We start from the raw sequence: 7480 nt of genomic DNA on the forward strand, positions 1-7480 counted from the left end.
TAAAGGTAATTTTATTACATTCAATCACTAATAAATGATTTTTAGTCATTTAAAATTTGATTATTTATTAATAAAGCGTAGATAATTTTTATTTGTATTGGATTACTTTTATGCATATCGAGGTAACTTTTATTCATTTTAGGGTAACTTTTGCTCATTTTAGGATAACTATAACGGATGTACAATATTTTATTATACATTCGATTTTTTAAAAAGTTTGTCTATTTCAATGGAAAAATTGCGGAATAATTCCACCTTTGGGGTGTCCACCAAAAATAATCTCAATCCCACATTGAGATATTTTTAAATAATCTCAATCCCACATTGAGATATTTTTAAATAATCCGACTTTTACACCAATCTGCTCAAAATGATCCCAAATGACTTGTAACCGATTGGATATGTAATTTTTATTTATTAAGTTTAATTTACACGTGTCATCACGTGATTGGTCAAAAAATAAAATAAATAAAATAAATTTATAAAAAAAGCTAATTTTTTTAAAGAAAAATAAAATAAAATAAGTAAATTTTTTTAAGAAAAAATTTAAAAAAAAATTATATAATAATTCAAGAAAACCACCCACCGGCCAAAGGCACCCTCCCCGCCACGGCGCCGCCTAACTCCCCATCCCCGCAGCTCCAATCATCCAATCCCTCAACCCAGCGCCGGCGCCGCTTAATCCCCCTCCCTTAAACCACCAACACCCTAGACCTTCCCCCAAAAACCCAAACAGTAGTTCGGGGTGCACCGGCGACTCAGCCAGCAATAACCATCCTCACCCTTTATTTCAGAAAACCCCGTCCCGATTACGGCACCTCTGTCGTTCCCTCGCCCCGATTCCGCCGTCCTTCCCCTACCTGCGACCTGATTTCGGCCTCTTTTACCTTCCCCCGCTCTGATTTCGCCGCCCATATCACCGGCAGTAGCGACAACGATAACATGGGATATGGGTGGTTGCCGGATTTATTTTTTATGGGTGAATGTGATGGTGATGGTGGATCGAACGCCGTCTTGGAGGCGATCAGCGAAGGAGGAGAAGCTGTGGGCTGGGTTTGTTTTTTATTTAAATTTTTAAAGTTTTTTGCAGTTTTTTTTTTATTATTATTTTTAAAGGTTTTCTTTTTGTTAAATTTTTTTTTTTTTATCAATCACAAGCTACCACGTGTTAGGTAACCTGGTATAACAAGTTACATGACCGGTTCTTAAAAGTCAAAAGTGGGATTATTAAAAAATAACCCAAAGGTGGGATTATTAAAAAATAACCCAAAGGTGGGATTATTTTTAGCGGGCGCCTCAAAGGTGGAATTATTTCGGGCAATTTTTCTTATTTCAATTGCGATTATGAAATGGGATGGTTAATTCCAAGCCTCCAAAGACCTAGGGCCTCTTCTGTACACACAGGTGTACCTTCCTCTAAGTACACCTAGAGGCATTTTTGTAATTACGTGTAGTAACTAACATGTGACTCATGTATGGCTCCCTCCTATTGCTTTTAATTTTGCTTTGTTCTTGTACTTTATCTTCTTCTACAAAAATGAATGGCAAAATTTTAGCAATTCTTCAAAAATTCATTCAAATTGAAGATTTAATTTAACAATAATTTTGATTTTACAATTATTAAAGCTTTAAATTACAGAAACTGAACAAAAAAAAAAAAAATCAAAAGCTTGTGCCGCTTATTAATGGCAGTATTGAATCTATTGCAAAATGATTCACTTCAAAAAACCATTCAACAATCTAATCTAGGTATTATTTTAACCATTGATTAATTCATTATACGAGCTATAAATTTAATTTGACCCATCTAATGAGCATAAATTTGTTGTGAATTTCGTTGAATGCATGCATTGCATGTATTAATGAGCATAATTTAATTTGATCCATCTAATGAGCATAAATTTAATAGAATAGTATGATGTATTTAATGAGCATAATAATAATTTGATCTTGATTTCTACTTAAACTTCTAATTTTGATGAATGAGCAGATTTAACTGAGTGTATTCATAACCTATTTTGGTATAATATAACAAACTGAGGTGAATAGTTGTGCAATCAAAAATCAAATGAGCAAACCTAAATGAGAAAATTTAATATCATTTACAAAGTATTAAAACCATCATATAAGCGGGAAAAAATGAGCAAATATATTTCAATAGGTGATTTTAACCGAAATTGATCTTTTGAATTCGATCAAATTTTTTTATATAAACCATAAATCATTCAAATGGTTAGAGACATTATTATTTGTGCTCAATTTAATGTGCTTTTCTTATTTGAGCTAATTTTTGCTAATGATGAAATCATGTTGTACAAGCTAAACAATAAATATATTCTTATTACTGCAAAAGATCAAATGTATGTATAATTGGACAACCTATATAAAGAAGCTGTAGAATCAGAGTTACTTGGTTTGCTTATTTGTGAAATGAGCAAAATTGGTTTGCTTATTTGTAAAATGAGCAACATAGTTTTGCTCATTTAACCAAATTGATCAAAAAAATAAGGCAGCATTGTACCATTGCGAGCTCTTTGATAGATGCTCTATATGAGTCTTTTAGGAACTAAATGGTTATGGCTTACCTACAAGTGTAATGCTAAGGTGTTAATGTCCCTTTGTGCACTAATGTAAGCTTCATGGCTTTATAAACAATAATGAGATACCTACGTATGGTTGTAGTGGGTTTTTCGAGAGAGTATGGAAGGTATTCAAGGTGGGTATTTGCTTTAAAATGTGTTGCTGCTGCTCGTACAATTGCAAGACATGCTGATGTGTAGTCTGGCACAATTAACATCATCGTATGTAAGGGTTCTCGCATAGGGACTATTACAAATGGACTAGGGGCTGCTATAACTAGCGCTAGTCCAAGTGCAGCAGTGCTGAACTCGCGGCTTTTGCCTATTGTTGTTGCTGTTGGGTTTTGCGGTGTTCGACACTGCGCGAAAACAAAACTCGATGATCGGATCGCATGCATAATAATTACAACATAAACAAAAGCGTGCAAAAAACAAACACAAGAGAAGAGAGAGAAAGAATACTCACCCTAGAAGCGTGCTTCGCTCAACTGATAAGCTCTGACTTGAAAGCGTCAAGCTCCGTAAGTGCGAAACCTCCGACGTCTCACACCCTCACTACCGAACCGTAACTGGCCCCTACCCCGTAGCTTAGACGGGGCTAGACCAAAAATAACATAAAGTTTAAGAACTAAGGTATTCTCACTTTTAGAGATCCCTTTGTGTTCACCAACTCAAGTGAAAATCCTAAATACCCAATGATGGGTATTGTAGGGAAATGATTCTAAAAGGATTCCCATCATCTTTCAATGAGGGATAGTTGGTAAACTGCCAAAATAATGAATTAATTTAATTCTAAATTAAATTTAAAAAGGCAAAACAATCACCAAACAACAAGTGGCACAAGGAGAACAAGGGGTTAGGTGAAGACCACAAGGGGAGGATCACCTTCCCCTTGCTCCCCAAGTAAATCCCAATAACCAGCTCTAACCAACACGCACCAACTGGCGCCCTGCCTTAGGCACCAAGCCACGCCCACGCCTAGCTGGCGGCCTGGTGCTCGGCAAGGCCTGCTAACTTGGCTGGCATGTGCGCGTGGCCTTGCAAGCATGACGCGTACCATAGCAGGCTACTGCTCGGCGCTATTATGCACCAGAGAGGCCCAGCAAGCCTTGGCTGGCTGCTGGCCTTGCTTGTGCGCTATGCGCGCATGACTTGCTAGCCTCGATGCCGCGTTATGCGTGCTTGGCCTTGCTAGCCTGCCTTGCCCGCAAGGCTTGCTCGTCCATGCAATGCATATTGAGCTTGCGACCGAGCCTTACCTTGGGCAAGGTCTTTGGCTAGCAGTGCTAGCCCACCTAGCCATCGATTGGCTAGGCCATTTTGAGGCTAGGATTTTTCCGCGCAATGACTTGTTGTTGTTTAATTGATTTTTCCAACTTGTCGACTCCTAAATTCGACTCGACTTCCGACGCTCGGCTTTGATGCTCTAAGCTCGCAATCTGACGTCTTAGTTCGTAAAATCTCTATCGACTCATTTAATCCTTCGCATTAATTCACCGCTTTGATTCGGTTACAAGATTGGGTGTGAGCCGAAGGGTTTAGCCAAGAGCAAGCTGTAATATTAATCACACATTAATATTACTGATCGAAAGCGGCCTCTAGCTAGGCATTCTGATCACTTGACCTCACTAAATAATTAGTTTTTCTAATTAATTCCGAACCTCTATCGGAATAATACACTTGTTCGAAGGATACCATTCCTTTAAGTTACTGGACATGGTCTTCTAGGGTGCGTTAAACTACTTTGCAATCTGCTCATTTGCTTGTATTGAGTAAATGAGATAAAAAAATAAGTTAAGATTATCAATGAAGGTAAATATGAATCGAAGTATAGAACATAAACAAAAACTTGAGATCATGATGAGTGACATATATGGCACACATAGGGTAGCCTTTTAAGGCATTTTTACCATATTTTCATAGCTTTCTTTGCTCGCTTTTAGTCTTTTCTTCTTTGGTTTCTCCTATCCTTATTTATTTCGTGTTTTTCTTTCTTTTATTTGGAATTTATGTTTCCCTTTTATTTGGCTCTCTTTCTCTCCTATCTCCTTTCTTTGATGACTTTTGCAGGTACTTAAGGAGTTAGCCTTGGATTGGGATCAAGAAGAGCTACAAGAACAAAGCAAAGAAAGAAGCAAGTCCCTTGCGCAGCCAGGGAGAGAGCATGGAGAGCAAGGGCTACAGTATCCACGGGCGTGGCACTTTCCCAAACAACCCGCGGAGGTTGTTACACCCTCCATATCCATTTTTCCGCGCCCGCACAAATTTAAGGAGAGGGTGCGGCCGACTAATATTTCTTCTTTGCTTATATATACTCTTGTAATTCCTATGGATGAACCAAATATTTAATAATTTTATTTGCTTAGTTTTTAGAGAGAGAAAGTTAGAGAGAAGTTAGAGAGAAAGTAGAGATAGAATTTCTTGGATTGGTTTTGTATTTCGATTGAGGTGGTGGCAGCTCAAGGTGGGCTTCGATGGCGGTGGTGGTTAATTGAGTCGGAGCTGTTTTGGTGAGATAGAGAAGGGCGATTGAAGAGATGGCAGTAGCGCTACAAGTAGTGAGGTAGGTGGCTGCCAATTGGTTGATGTTGAGGGGCAGAGTGGCTGTTGTGCGCTACTAGTGGCTGTAGTTGCGGTGGTGCGAGGGTAAAGAGGTGGCGTTGTGGGTTGAGCGCTGAATGATTGAGGCGGATTGTGGTTGTATTGTTTGCGAGTGGTGGCAGGAAGGTGTGAGAGCTGATTACGGGCAGCAGGGCTGCTCTGCTTTGTTAGTGTTGCGTGGTGAAGGTGATTGATTGGTGGCAAGGCTGCTGATTTGGTGTTCTGATGGGGAGTAGGGGAGCTACGATGTTTGTTAGTCGGTTGGCGTTGTAGTGAGTATAGTTGGTGGGCACGAGCATCATCCTCATAGCAAGCTCATGATGCTCACTGGAACAGGCAGTCCCAAAACGCTTCCATAGTGGGTTCAACACCATCCGACTTGAGAGCGCAGTTTTGCGAGTGCGAAGAACTGAATTAAGAATATTCACCTAAAAAACACAATTAAAACCGAGAAGAAAATGAAGTAAAATAAAACTAAACTTAACAAACAAAAGTAAAAGAAATAAAATGAAAATGAAAAGAATGAAAGAAATCAACATAAAAAGAAAAGAAAATAAAGGAAAGGAAAATGAAATGAAAATAAAATAAAATAAACTAAACTAAAATAAAATAAAATAAAAACTAAATCTATAAAATCTATAATAAAAGTAAAACAACTAAAGCTACGAATTAAGGACTAAAATCATGAAAAACTCATAAAAACTAAGCGAAAACCAAAATGAGTTACTAAAATGGAAAATCAATGAAAACTAAGAGAAATAAAGGAAAATAAAGAAAGAAAACATAGAAAAAGGACTTAAAACTTATTCTTTTGAGCGCCATAAGTGACGTTCATCAAATTCCCCCAAGCTAAACTTTTGCTCGTCTTCGAGTAAAACTAAAGCAAACACAGGGGAAAATGATGAATTTATTCAAGCTAAGAAAGAAAGAAGAAAAATCGAGAGAACGGGAATGTACACTAACTCACTGTCCTAGGAATCACGGTTGTTTTTAGCTACAACAAGCCCTTAAAACCCCAAAGTCGCCAATGAGGACGAGTGAGGTCTCATAAGGGTTTCCTAAGAGTTTTCCCCATAACTCTCCCAAACCAAATAAACAAGGCAAAGCATGTAAAGGAAATCAAAAGAAAAGTAAACAAAACATATGCTCTTAAAGGACTTTTGCAAATGAACAAGCACAAAAGGATGTAATTCTTTCTAAACAAGAAAGGAAGTGCATGTTTCAAGATATCCAATGTTTTGGGTGTTTTTGTCTCTCGGGAGAGTTACAACTCAAAGGCTGGTTCGGTGACACCTGTACCTGCAAAATAACGGAGACTCTGGGCGGTTGGAGCTCCGCCTCCGATGATAAAGTTAGAACGTGTTGGAGAATGTGAAAAGGTGCGGAAAGTAAAATGAGATCTTCTCGGATTCCGAGATCAGGTGTTTTCTCTGATGTGAGAGAATGTAGGGTAGTGTAATAAATGATTGTCGTTGTTCCCAAAATGGGGGAAATCTCCCTATTTATAGGGTCATGGGGATATGTGCTCATTAGGTCATTCTAACCTAATGGCTGCGCCGTTTTGCGGCTTTCTTGGGAATTGGGCCTTGAAGGCCGCAATTCCAGCTGATATCTGAGGCTGACACGTGTCAGCTAGTGAGTGGCCCATATGGGACCTGTCTAGGCTTGACATGTGTCCCTCTCTAATTAGGCCACGTGTATAGGGTATTTTTACCCTAAATATTTTCCCCTTTCAGGGGTAACGTGGCAGGCCACGTTGCACCTGTGACACGTGTCTCCCCTGTGAATGGTGAATAGTAAAAATGACCGTTACCTTCTGGGGAGTGACGGGGATGCCCCCGTTTACCTCTCTATAAATAAATTTTACCTTTCCTCTCTCCCTCATCTTTGACCCTTTTTCAAAAATCTAGAGAGAGAAAGAGAGAAATTTTCTAGAGAGAAAGGCTCTGACTCCGTCTGTTGCAACTTTTAAAGCTTCCGTCTACGTTCCAGGCGAACACAATCGGTCACCGACTGAGGCTGTTTTCAGAACAAAGTTAAAGGTAACCGCCTCTACCTCTTCAAGCTTTTTGCACTTTTTCCGTTTGTGTACATAGATTTCCAAATAAAAATGAACTCTCCATCAACACACACGGCATTGCCTAGGTCATTCAGCTGGTCTCCTGGTACGGCTTAGTCTAGAACCGGGGGTGCCTGTTCTGGACTTTTGGACCTGCTTTGCTAATCCCCGAATCCCTCTGTCTCTGTGTCTATGCAGGAGACGATGGCTAGAGTTAAACACACGGCTACTAAGCTAAGGA

This window comes from Chenopodium album, chromosome 15, assembly GCF_948465745.1.
Source record: "Chenopodium album chromosome 15, dcCheAlbu1.1, whole genome shotgun sequence".
Taxonomy (NCBI): Eukaryota; Viridiplantae; Streptophyta; class Magnoliopsida; order Caryophyllales; family Amaranthaceae; genus Chenopodium; species Chenopodium album.